At 40.4% G+C, this 14373-nt stretch overlaps 1 pseudogene; it reads right to left on the bottom strand.

Moving 5' to 3' along the window:
- Positions 1–12358: 12358 nt before the first annotated feature.
- Positions 12359–12908, bottom strand: LOC142435932 (stathmin pseudogene; annotated as a pseudogene).
- Between the last annotated feature and the right edge of the window lie 1465 nt (positions 12909–14373).

The following is a 14373-nucleotide window of genomic DNA, read 5'->3' as shown; positions in this document are numbered from 1 at the left end:
AAGTAATTCAAGGAATTCCCATGGCAAAATATTAGCTTGTCATGTGCTTGAATTCCTGGATCATATGGAAAATCAAGAATCATTTTTGAAAAAGCTTATTCTCCTCAGCAAATTCTGGCCCAGAGAGGTCAAGTGACCACCAACTTGTGCTTGAATTTCCCCCATTGACATATGCAGTTTAACCATACAGTAAATGACTGGTGTCAACTCTAAGAATGGAGAAAAATGTTTGTGATCTTTGATATCAATGAGAACAAAATCTGAATGGGCATAACATTTTTAACATGTATAACTAGAGATAGTGCTAGTGATTTTATGGGCAATAATATGAAAAATATTCCAAATTCAGAAAATATGTGAGTGTTGGTAATAAATTCAAGGTTGTGATCCCTGAGCAGTTTGTGGGGAATCATAAGTAAAGCATAAATAGAGAGGAAGACTTTGGTTGTATGTGCTCAAATTTCAGGTGACCCAGAGTCCTCTGGGTAAGGGACATTTAAAAATGTCTGTGCTTATTCCACAAATTTTGAGGACCTGTATGGACTTCATTTAATCCAGAGTGCCTTTAGGTCTCAACTCAACATATTTTGGTTCAAGATATGAAATACTGTCCTTGGCTCATATCCTTACTTTGCCCTATTAAACAATTATTTCCCACTCCCTTCTCTGATGTAACTTTTTACTTTAAGTCATGGCACTTGACAGGTTTTACACTCTTTGGAATGCTCTCTGCCAAACAAAGGGTTTCTCTTCAGAATCTTGCAGTTCTTATAGAGTACAGAGTTACAACCTTGTCTTTTCTGGGGCTCAACTTTTCTGGGTAGCAGCTTCTTCTTACACTGAGGTTTTCCTTAGCCATCAGGTAGTGGGATGTAGTGATAGTGGTGCTTGTAAGAGCGGTGGGGTTTGTGATGATCATGGCCCAAATCTGGAAAAGACCGTGCTGATTCACATCAGTAGGAGGCCAATGCCTACTGGAGACATCCTGCCAGAGCCTCAGGGCATCTGTGCCTTAATAAAATACAGAGTCCGACGTGGAGGACATCTTGTAGACCCCACATCTGGCTTATGACCACCTGACCTTAGGGATATGGACTGAAGTACACCCACCAACACTTGAGCATTTCCTCAAGCATTCAAGGGGTTTTGTTGGATGTTGTTGCAATTTACATTCAAGAAACACAAGGAAATATATGTAGGCAAGGAATAGGTGGGAAATGGTGCTGAATGACATCATGGAAGAGTTGGATATTTGAGGCATCATCAACCCCCAACTCCTTGGAATTGGTCTGGTATTAATATTACTAAAACATATTATTACCACATAGGAAAATTACCAAGGACTTTGAGGAGGTTGATTAAAAGTCATCCGTGCATAAAGAAAAATTGGGTTTTGGAGAGTGTGAGGTAATGGGAGATACTCTGGGGTGTACCTGCTGGTTCCAAGGAACCCTATACTGCCCAATCTCCAATGTACAGGATATATAAGAGCCTCAGTCAGGGCAGGAGCAATGAAGGGCTGAAGGGAGAGAATACTGGGCTCAGAAATGCTGGGCTTTCCTTTGTACATTCGCACATACCTTTTAGGTGAAGTGCTCTCTCATTGCAGACTAACACACAGATGAGTTCAAAAGAAGAATTACCCTACAATGGCTCAGAAGAAAAAAAGGAGCCTCTATTTATAAGCATAAGTCTCCCTGCTATGCAAATCATTCTTCAGGCACACGGTTAAAATCCCACAACTTGGGCACTGAAAGCTATCAGTTCTCTTCTGACAGGGCTGTCTATCTCTTGGGAAAGCACAGCTGAGGCCTAAAGATGCTGTTGCTGTGTGTTCTCCTGTGCCTGGTGACAGTTCCCCAAGGTGAGGGTCTCAGATGTCGGTGTTGAGTCTATGTGGATGGTTGTGACTGCAAGTGACTGACAGAGATCAATTATCTTTATTTACAGAAGTTCTATCAGAGATGCAGCTTCAGGATTCAGGTCCAGGACTGGTGAAGCCCTCCCAGAAGCTGTCCCTCATTTGCACTGTCTCTGGTGTCTCCATCACAAGTAGGAGTTATGACTCGAGCTGGATCCACCAGACTCCTGGGAAGGGGCTGCAGTGGATGGGAAGCTTATGGTATAATGGTGGTACAAAATATAACCCGTCCTTCCAAAGCTGACTCTCCATCACCAGAGACACATCGAAGAACCAGTTCTTCCTGCAGCTGAGTTCTGTGACTGCTGAGGACATGGCCCTTTATTACTGTACAAGGAACACAGTGAAGTGAAGTCAGTGTGAGCCCAAACACAAAACTCCCCTGCAGGGAAGACACTGGGCAGTAGGGGGCGTGCAGGACCCACTGAACATGGACACCCAGCCCTAGAGAAGCAGGCAGAGGTGAATGAAGGAGGATTTCCTGTTGGAATTAGGGCTTCCTCGCTCAGCTTTCAGCATCCCCAGAACAGGTTTCTCTTTTTTCCCCCCTAAGTGTTCTTCTCACTGCAGGCTTCGAAAGAGGAACTAGAATTCTCTGTTTGCAGTACAAATATTAAAAGTGACAATGATCCTCCATTGTCATCCTATGTGATTCATTTTCCTTCTTGACAAGCAGATTATCGTGGTCATTCTCACCCTGTTAGTCAAAGTATGTTGACGATGAAATACAGACATTTATAGATTCATGAGTAAAATGCATGATTTTAAAAGGCCTGAGCTCATTGCTCTATTAAAACCCAGGATAACACATCTCTGGATGTGTCTCTCTGCAATGTGCACTGTGGATACTGATTGATTAATATTCTTATGTCTGAGAAAATAATTGCAGTGACTTCTGATGCTAAACTTGTGACATGACTTTTGTGAAATTGCTCTTTGGGGTCATAATGAAGCGAACTCAATGGAAGGACAACTTTGATTCCAAAATAAAATAGAAGATGTGTCACAAGAAGAGGAAATGGCAGACCAGTATCTCAGAATGCTCTTTAGAATTGAGAATAATGAGACTTCTCACATATTTTGAATATGTTTTCAGGGCAACCAGTTCCTAGAGAAGAACATCCTCTATTGCAGAGTGTCAGCAAAATAGAAGAATACCCTGAATTAGATGCACAGACGGGGGTGGCTGCAAAAATGGTCTCAGACTTAGGATCAAATGAGGACGGTTCAGGACTTCTCAGTTTATGTATTTGTGCTGTTGTACACGGAGGCACGGAGCATTAAACTTACTCAAATGTAATCAGCAACATCCCTGATAATGAGTTGCAGGAATTGAGATTAATCCTGTTAACCAAGTGTGAATACCTAAAATATTACTATAATACACCTTTTCATATTTACTATTTAACATTTGATACATATACCATTCCTTATTAAGTTTACCTATACGTAGTTTAATATTTCCATTTTGATACACTTTTGCTTATTCTGGGTTTTAATACTTTCTGGATTTTTTTTTTCATGTAGGGGTTTATACCTGTTGTATTTTTTCATTGTTGGTAGCCTTTTTGATTCCCTCTTATGTCTTTTTCTGTTTTTTGATTTATGAAACCCAAGATGGGGAAATCTACAGAGATAATAACTAGAATAAGGGTTCCTGGGGCCACAGTAAGGGAAATGGTGGTAAAATGGAATGTGATTGGTAGATTTATGTGCCAACCTGGCCAATAGGAACATGTGGTATTAATAAGGTTGCAGTTTGATTGGAGAGCAAAGAGATAAATGGCTCAGAAAGGTCACTGGTATCTCTCTTGCTCTCTGATAATCAGACCAGTGTGTGGCTGCCTTAGCTTGTTCTCTTCCTCAACTCCTAAGCTACACTGCCTGTGGGGCTGACAACCTGTAGATCATGTCGCTAGAGCTTGAGTTTCCTTTGAGACTAGCTTCTCCACGTTGCTGTTGTAGACATCACTTGAGCTTGGGACTGTTGGAACTTGTCATCCTGATGATTGTTGTTCACCCACCCTGCTGTTTGCTGCCTGTGGCCAGACTGTCTGCATTGCTCTATGGAAGACTCAGCTCTCTGCTTCCTTGATCCTGGACCCAGTGGTCGTTGTGAGTTAAAGGCCTTCCAGTATATTATTTTTCCCATGGAAATGAATTGAACTGAGCCCTCTAGACTGCTGTGTGGCCTAATTAACTGTTATATTCATACACACACACACAATCATAAGTACCCTGGTTTTGTTTATCTAGAGAACCCTGTCTAACACAGGGAGCTAATGTAAAGGATTTCAAGAAGGAAGAAAATGTTTTCAAACAGGTTGTGGTAGGAATTGTGAACACAGCTTGATAAGACTGAACGACAGAATGGTATGATGTCTAGATTTGATTCTAATAAAATGGTTTGAATGAGGGGAAAAAAAGAAAAGGTTTAAGGATCTTATTTGCTGACAAAATGATTTAAAAGGTTTTTATTTTGTATACTTCTGAAAATAACTTCTTAAAATATTTCATATGAAAAATGTACTTAATATTGATAACATGCTGTTTCTAATACATATTTCATAATAAATTTTGCCAATTTCTCAGTTTGAAAAAGGCAGTGTCTGAAAATGAGGAGCAGCTCTATTCTGTCCTAGAGGGTCGCTATGAGTCAGAATTCACTTGCTGCTAGTGTGTTATGGTAATTGAGTTTCTCAATTTGTATCTTATTTTGGTTGCTGATCTCCATTAGTTTTTTTTCTGTGTATTCTGTATTTTGTCTAATCATAGTTAATATTATTGTCAGGAATTGCTCAATTCTTTCCATTATCCTGGTCTCCAAAGAAATTATTACATTCTGTTTTTATTTTAATTATGCCCTTTTTTTCTGTAACATCATTTATACTATTATGTATAATATTTTAATAACATGTTAATGGTTTTCCTTTTAAATATACATTTTATTGGTTGTTCTTCAATTTTCTATGTAACTTTATACAAATAAACTTATTTATCCTTCCAGTTGACTTATTCCTTTTTATATATCATTTTATTGGGGTCTTGAACAGCTCTTATAACAATCTATACATATATCCATTGTGTCAAGCACCTTTGTCCATATATTGCCATCATCATTTTCAAAACATATTCTTTCTACTTGAGCCTTTGGTATCAGCTCATTTCCCACCCTCCCTCATGAAAACTTGATAGTTTATAATATTTTTTCATGCCTTACACCAAACGCTGTCTCCCTTCACCCACTTTTCTGCTTTTCGTCCCCCTGGGAGGGGATTATATGTAGATCATTGTGATCATTCCCTCTTTCTCCGCCCCACCTCCCTGCTATCCTCCTTTATCCCTACTCTTATTATTGGTCCTGAGGGTTTTATCTGTCTTGGATTCCCTGTGTTGTGAGCTCTTATCTGTAGCAGTGTACATGTTTTGGTCTACCAGGATTTGTAAGGTAGAATTGGGGTCATAATAGTGGGAGGGGAGAGCATTAAATAACTAGAGGAAAGTTCTATGTTTCATCGGAGCTATACTGCACCCTGACTGGGTCATCTCTTCCTTGTGAACCTGTGAGGGGATGTCCAATCTGTAGACAACTGGACATTCCCTTATTTTGTAGTGTAAGGTCATCATAACATTATATTTCTGTTGAACCAATTGAGAAGTCGCCAGCAAAACACAGTTTACACAGAAGCGTTGGATGCAACAGCAGTTTGCTCTCACAGAGAAGAGATAGAGCTAGCTCCTCATCAGGAGTGGGCACAAATCTCCACAGTCAGTGGTTTCACCCTGGGGCCAGTGCGGGGATGGGGGTTTGCAAGTATCCCTCTTTTGTGCTGCAGTTGAAGAACTGTGTTCCCTCCACAACAGCAAAGATAAAGAAATGGGTTTATGCTATGAGCTCAAATCTGCAGGAAATAGTGAGTTTGTTTTGTTGTTGCTGCTGTTTTGTGTGTTCCATGTAATGTGCATAACAATCAGTTTGGGGACTGTTAGCATGGGTTCAGCCGAAGGTAGAGGGGGTAGGCTGTAGGACACCAGACACTAAGGAGTGTTTTTGAATACAGAAGACCTGGAAAGGCAGTCATTCAGCAAGGTCATCATACCCCAGTAGCCAGACTGACAATTTGATGCTAATCATGTCTGGTTCTGTCATGGACTCCAGAGAAGGAGGCAACAGATTGTCAGCTTCCCCAATTTCCAATTCCTATTGGAGTTTATCTCAGGTATATTTTGTTGTTGCAGGTAACACTCTTGAATTTTTGTTTTATGTTTTTCTGTTTTACAGTAGATAAAACTTGGGATTGATAAACATATAGAGAAAGCAAGTAGATTAAGGGTTTCGGTGGGTGGTGGCATGGGAGGACATTACGGGAACTGAAGTCAAGGAATTCAAGAAGGAAGATGATGTTTTGAAACTGATTGTGGTAGCAATTGTACAATACTGCTTGATGTGAGTGAACTGTGGAATGATATGATATCTCTATTAGTACCCAATAAAATGGTTAGGGGGAAAATTAAATAAAGATTATTTATTCCATTGCTAGAAGTTTTTTGTAAATTCAAGTTCCTGGCTTATATCAAAATCTCTTTTACTGTTCATTATTTAAATGTTTGTTTGTTTTTTGAATGTTGTTATACTGGGATGAATTTCCATCAGTTTATAATTATGTGTGACTATCTGTCACTTATTTTTTCATGATACATATATGTAACAAAAGGCCATTTGCAAAATTCTTCTCATGCATAATTCAGTAACATTAGATTATCATTGTGTTAAACAATTACCAATATTTGCAAAGTTCCCTATCATACGTATAACACAAACCCAGACAAAAGAATTCTGGCTTGATAATTTCCTCCTTAACATGGAATAAATAGCTATAAATCTAATACTTCAATTACTTTGAATAAAAGTCTGCTTCAAAAACTTTCGCTCCACCTTTGGAAAGAATAAAGCCTAAACTCTGTTCAATGTCTTTCAGTCAGATATATTTTTTAATGAATACTTTGTTGTGGCATATCAAATCTAATATAAATATTAATATCTATAGATCATACTTCCTTCCACTACAACCAACTCAACCAATTCAGAGTGCTTGCAACCTTCAGTCCTCCACAAAGCTTTCACTGTGTGGGAGAGTCAGTGTGAGACCGGGCCTAAAACTAACCTCAAGAAGAAAGCTGTCCTGCAGGGGTGTTAGAGACCCACCCCCTCCTGGAGCAAGTGAAGAAAGAAGTGAGGACAGGAGCCTGGGTAAGGACTGCAGTGGCTGGTCAGCGAAAACTGCTGTGCTGAGCACTTTGGTAGCTCTACTGCCCATGGCAGGAAACCAGCTGAGAGAACTCCAGGGAACACCTCTGACAATGAGCACGAATGCTTTGGATCAGAGAAAATGTTTCTCTGTGGTCCCCAAAAGGTGGAAGACAGTGTAAGCTCATCGAATACCTCTCCTGTATGTGTGATGGGATGCTGTCAGCAGGGGGCTCTCAGAACACATTGAGCCCAACATACACCTGGGTACTACCATATATACTCGTCTATAAGCTGAGATTTTCAGCACAAAAATGTGCTGAAAACCTGGAGTTCGGCATATACATGGGTCAGTGGTACCCCAGTGAGGTGTAACATTTCGCTGCACCCTTCACCCCCTGGTAACGGGATGAGCGCCCGTTATCTTGTGGGTGATTGCCGTTTGTCCACTGTTCATTCAAAGTCGCGTTGACACTGCAGGTCTTTGAATGTTTGTTTACTCACATTTAACCAATCACAGCCGTCCTAAGATATGGACAGCTCCAATTGGCAGAAGCACCCATACTGATTCACTTTCGCTGGCAGCTGAACTGGTAAGGATGTTTCTGTGGCTGTGCTTTGTCTCTCCCCTCTGGTTTCTATGCTAATTTACATTCTGCATGCCCCATCTACACAGACTCCCTCCTGCCCCTCCTACCATCTAACGCATCATGTAGGGGGTGGGGGGCAATACCATGAAAAATCTTTTTCAAAGTCTTATTTTTTTATCCTATTAGATATGGATACTCTTCAACCAAAACAAAAACGCCAGTCATATGAGCCTGGTTTCAAAATGAAGGTTGTGTGAGGAGCAGAAGAGAGCAATAACAGTATTGCAAGTAGTGAATTCTATGTTGATGAAAAGCAAGTAAGGGAATGGAGGAAAATGAAGACTGACTTGAAACAGATTCCAAAGCTAAAAAAAGCTCATTGTGGTTTAATTTCTTTTTGTGGGGCTCTAGAGAGTGAATTGCATAAATGGATTATGGAGTATCATCAAAAAAGTTACTGTGTAACACGCATGGGAATCCACATACGTGTTCTACAGATGGCTAAGGATGACAAATATAAAGCACCAGGCATTGAAAAATTTGTTGCATCAGAAGGATGGTGTACCCACTTCATGAATAGGTTTGGCCTACTATGTTTGAGACAAAGAACAAAGATTTCCCAGAAATTGTCACAAGACCTTGAAGAAAAAATTATGTCATTCCAGTCATTTATTATAAAACAAAGAAGGATTTATAACTTTGACCTGGCAGATATTGGGAATGTGGATGAAACTGCCATAACTTTTTATCTTCCAAGCAACAGAACTGTGGCAAGTTTAGGAGAAAAAAAGACATTTTTCTCAAAACCACAGGAAATGAAAAAAACAAACAAACACTTTACAGTTGTTCTATCATGTTTGGCTAATGGAACTAAGCTCCACCCTGTCATTATTTTTAAAAGGAAGACTTTGCCTAAGAAGATCAATTTCCCACCAAGAATTACTGTGCATGCACATGTTAAAGGCTGGATGGATGAAGACGGAACAAAAAAAAATGGCTGTAAGAAATTTGGAACCGATGACCAGGAGCAGCCTTAAAGAAAAAGCCATCACTACTTGTTTGGGATATGTTCAGAGCCCAACTGTCGGATGACATTAAAAAAAAATGGCAAAATCTATTAAAGTTACTTTAGCCGTTATTCCAGGTGGGCTTACATCTGTACTGCAGCCTCTGGATGTATCTTTGAATAAGCCTTTTAAAAACCATGTGTGAAGGATGTGGCATGAATGGATGTCATCTGGCCAAACCTGACTAACAAAAGGAGGAAATCTCATGAAGCCTGACAGAGTTAAAAGCAAAGTGGTTTCTAGATGCATGGGAAGACATTCCAGAAGATATGTTGTGATGTGCCTTCCAGAAATGTAGTATTAGTAATGCTAATGGCAGTGAAGACTGTGTTTTGTGTGAAAATGACAGCAGTGATGGTGATGACGGCGATCTCAGTGAGGACAGCATCTATGATGACCTCACACCAACTGAAGCTCTGCATTAGGATACGGATGATGATGAGGAATCCAGTTTTGAAGGATTTTACTCTTTACATTTTAGCTAGGTTGCTGATTGAACTCAATGAATAGTACCCTTAAGGTATCATTGTTCATACCTTATTGTTTTTGTTGATCCTATTTTCCACTTACTGTGTTGGTTTACTAATGTTAAATGACTTGTTGTCCTTTTATTTGTTTTTTATTTAAAATAAATATTTGAATACATTACCCCCACTGATGTCTCAATTTTTAGTAATTTTATTTTCACTTGTTTTGATTATTGAAACTCACCAATAGCTTCTGCATTTTCCAGCCTAGGCTTATACTCGAGTCAATCAGTTTTTCTGGTTTCCCAGGTAATAATTAGGTACCTCGGCTTATACTCGGGTCAGCTTATATTCGAGTATATACAGTAATTTTTCCTTTGGGGAGGAAAAATTAATGTATTTCTGTGGTTTCTTTTAACACCATAAACAACCTTGTTGTTAGGGTTTTTTGTTTGTTTTAATTCAATCTCTAATTCTGGATGAAAACGTCGAAGTACCCTTTACTCCTTTCCAAATATTCTGCAATATCCTAGGGGAAAGGAGCTTTAGGGATGACAGATAAGTGTTTCCCTTTGTGCTCAGATGTGTGACGAGATTCAGGAAAGCCCGGCCGTGATTCCATTATGTTGTGATTATGTTAGAAAGGGTTCTCTAGATGAAAAAACAAACAAACCAGAACATATGATTATACATCAATATCTATCAATTTCTCTCTATTTATATAACATAAGAAATAAACAGTTAATCTATAAAGCAGTGCAAATGGCTCAGTGCAACTCACTTCCCTACTGGCAGTCCTTCAGGTCTTGAGGGCCACAGGGTAGTCCTCTGTAGAGCAATTCAGATTATCTTGGCACAGGCAGCAAACAGCAAGGCAGTTGACAGGATCCAACAGTCCCAAGCTCAAGCGATATTACTCCAGTAGTGTGGTGAAGCAGTTTTGAAGGAAACTCAAACTATAGCAACACAGTCCATGGGTTAGGTGTCCCACAGGTAGTGTAGTTTGTAAATTGAAGCAGAGAGCAAGCTATGGCAACCACACACTGATCTGATCATCACAAAGCAAGAGACAAGAAAGGTGAGGCTCACCAAGCCATTTACCTCTCTGCCCTTCAATTAAACCCACATGTGTTCATTGGCCATGTTGGCACAATAAACCTACCTATCACAATGAGGATATTCTCTATAATTTCACCATAGCATCTGGGTAATTATGATAGTAATGGATGTAAAGCAACATTAAACATAAAATATGAACAAATGTTCATATGATTGGTAAAGTGAAAACCTGAGAGAGAGGACTATGTTCTCCCAAAGACAACATCCCCATCACCATGTAATTCCCAGAGCCAGGGGCCTCCATTGATCCCTTTTCAACTTTACATAACTATCTGCCTCCCACATGCAAATACATAATATGCAGCCATGTGAAACCACAGCACATGTACTTAAATTCGTATTCTTTCTCACCCTGGAGAGCATTTTCTGGGCGTCATGAATCTTATCCACATGAACATGAATTATGTGTGGACTTTCCTTTTTCTGGTGGAGACTCTGGGTGGTGAGTGCTTCAGGGATTCACACAGGAAGTCTGGGGATGCAGCATCTGAACACATGACCTACTGTTGCTCTTTTTATCTACAGGTGTCCTGGCTCAGGTCTAGTGACAAGAGTCAGACCCTGGACTGGTGAAGCCTTCACAGGCACTGGCTCTCCCTTGTGCTGTCTCCAGATTCTCTTTAACCAGCTCCGATGTCAGCTGGATCCGCCATGATTCAGGAAAGGGACTGGAATGGGTTGGTGATATACAGAGGGGTGCTAGCACACACTATAATCCAGCTCTCCAGTCTCAAGTCAGCATAACCAGGGACACCTCCAAAAGTAAAGTTTATTTAAAACTGAGCTCTGTGAATCCTGAGAACACAGCCGTGTATTACTGTACTAGAGGCACAGTGATGGGAATTCAGTGTGAGCCCAGACACAAACCTCCCAGCAACAGGCCATGGTTTCAGTAGATGCAAGGGCTGAGGTCAGTGATGCTTTCCTCTCAGAAGCTGTGGTTTCCCCACCTTGTCAGCACCTCTCTAGGGACACCATGCACAGACTCAAGAGAAGCTTCATGCCTCTGAACATGATTTATTTTCCTTGGAATGGGCTTTGTCTCTCTTTCACCATCTTCCAAAGACAGATTTCACAGTAATAGTAATTGATGAGATATCACTTTACAACTAGTTAGTTCAGGCAGGTGTCCTCAAACTACAGCCCGCAGGCCACATGTGGCCCACCGAGGACATTTATCTGGCCCGCCAGGTGTTTTTACCCCATTTGTTTTTGACTTCAAAATAAGATATGTGCAGTGTGCATGGGAATTTGTTCTTTTTTTTTTTTTTTAAACTATGGTCCGGCCCTCCAACGGGTCTGAGGGACAGTGAACTGCCCCCCTGTTTAAAAAGTTTGAGGACTCCTGTTTCAGGGTACCAACTAGTGCCATTTGTTGTCAAAGCTATAAATATTTCATGTAGAAAAAAATTCTCATGTGGAGTCCCAAATTGTCTCTATACCCTCAGATTTATCTTGAACCTTCTTGTAATAAATAATCACAAATGTAGTTTTTTTTTTTTCACTGCCACCAGCAGCACTTTGCAGTTTTATAAACCATTCAAGTACAGTAGCATCTGGTAAAATCGGGACAGAACTGGGATTTAAAAGCAAACAGATATTCAGCATCTAACAGTTTTGAGAAGCCACTACATACTCTTTCACAAACATGTTTCCACGGGGCCAATACAGTGCTAGCCATTCACCCAGCGCACTGAGTGCACCGAAGTAGAAAAGAGGCAACAAGAAAAATAGCTACGTTAGAAACACTCCAACACTTTAGAAAAAAAGAGTCAAACACTTTTTGTTTCTCCCCTTTAGCCCCTAAAACAACATCACATGGTCTGGATCTACCTATTTACGTCCTACGTTGGCTTCTAGTCTTTGTCAGGAGGGAAATAGTAATAGTAGTAAAATGACACTGGCCAGCACGGTCTTTGGATCTCGAGGAGGGAGGGGAGAAAGTCAGTCCTCAGGACAAACTAGTTGGCTGCAGTCTCATCAGCGGGGTCTTTGCATTCCTTGTTCTTCCGCACTTCTTCCACGTGCTTGTCCTTTTCTCGCAAGCGCTCCAGCTTGGCCACCATTTGTGCTTCTCGGTTCTCTTTGTTGGCTTCCATTTTGTGGGTCAGCTTCTCCTCGGCCATCTTGCTGAAGTTGTTGTTCTCCTCGATTGCTTTCTGCAGCACCTCCTTCTCGTGCTCCCGCTTCCCGGCCAGCTGCTTCAGGACCTCCGCCTCATGGGACTTGCGTCTTTCTTCTGCAGCTTCTAATTTCTTCTGAATTTCCTCCAGGGAAAGGTCCTTCTTCTTTGGAGGAGAAAGAGGGAATTCTGGGACGGCCTCTTTTGAACGGGGGCTGAGTATCAGCTCAAAGGCCTGGCCAGAGGCCCGCTTCTCCAGTTCTTTCACCTGGATATCAGAAGAAGCCATGGTGAACAGAAGACAAGAGACTGGCAGTGTACGCTCTGCAATCCACTGGGAAGGAAAGCCCTGCTCGGTCCGAGCCGCCTGGCCACACTCTCACAAATGTAGTTTTATGCAATCATTTTGGCTTAGAAGGCCCTAGAAAATATTGTCTATCCAAATATTGTTGTTTGAAAGCAAATAATTATTAAGAAGATCCTCAAAAAAAGAAAATAAACTCACCCAAAAGTGAAAGACCGCATACAAAGTATATATATATATTTATATATATATATAAATATATATATAAACATATATACACACATTCTAATATGACACAAGGATGGTGATACTTTATTCACATACTTTGGACATGTTGCCCAGAGAGGCCAGTCCCTGGAGAAGGCCATCACGAGGGCAGTGACAAGGAGGAAGGCCCTCCAGGAGATGGATTAACAATGGCTGCAACAATGAGATCAAATGTAAGAACAGTTGTGAGGACAGTGCAGGACTGGGCAGTGTTCTGTTCTTTTGTGCTTAGGGATGCTTTGAGTAGGAACCAACTTGATGGCACCTATCAACAACAAATTCATAAACTTTGCTAAGTACTCTAGAATGTCCACCTTTTTTAGATTTTAAATAGAGAGGCTCTCTACAGAGAAATCCATCTACTATAAAGATCGATAGACTGTCAAAATCCTATACAGGGTTGCTATGAGTTGGAGTATACATTAGGGCAGTGGGTTAGATGTAAAAATATTGATAGACTGCCTTTTCCACTGAAAAGTAAATGTTATTTATTGAAAATCTATTAGGAGCCAGGTAATATTCTAGGCACCCTAGTCATCCAGGATGAAACAATAAGTAAGGAGTAAAAAACTTCCTTTCCTCATGGATTGCCCATTGTAAATGCTCTTTATCACACTGAATATTATCAGTCCACTATACAGCACTCTAAGCTGCATAAAGTCTTAATTTTCAACCCAAATAAATTACTCAAGTTTGAAAAACAAAACAAGAACAAATTATAAACCTAATATTTCCTGACAGTGTCCATTTATGTCTATGTAAGTCTCAAGTCAGTGTTTTCCTTTTTCGAACACTTTCTGAGGTACTCAAATCACATTCTTTTAAATGTCCTTTGCATTTGGGAGACAAAAGTAAGACTGAAGGAGTATATCAGGGGTGCAGAGTGCGTGAAGTAAGCTTTCCTTACTTGCAGTCATTGGTACTTTCAATATCCTACCCCCAAGCCATCATTTTCAGGTCATCGATTTTCCTGCAAACTTCCTACTCATTGTCTAGCTTTCACAGGCATATGAGGCAGTTGATCCTCAAGTGACATCACACAATATGTAACATAGGTTCTCAGAGCAGATGTATATATAAAGAAGACTTGGTGGTGAGTGGACTAAGCATTAGTTGCTAAACAAAAGGTTAGCGGTTCAAACCCAGCAGCTACTCCTTGGGAGTAAGTTTAAGTATTGTGTGCCGATAAATATGGAAAGCTCTGGAAACCTAAAGAACAGTTATATTCAGTTCTACGGGTTTGCTATGAGTCTGAATTGACCCAATGG

Source organism: Tenrec ecaudatus, assembly GCF_050624435.1.
Source record: "Tenrec ecaudatus isolate mTenEca1 chromosome 12 unlocalized genomic scaffold, mTenEca1.hap1 SUPER_12_unloc_4, whole genome shotgun sequence".
NCBI classification, from domain to species: domain Eukaryota; kingdom Metazoa; phylum Chordata; class Mammalia; order Afrosoricida; family Tenrecidae; genus Tenrec; species Tenrec ecaudatus.
The sequence above is the reverse complement of the archived record's forward strand: the minus strand, read 5'-3'. Positions and strand labels throughout refer to the sequence as shown.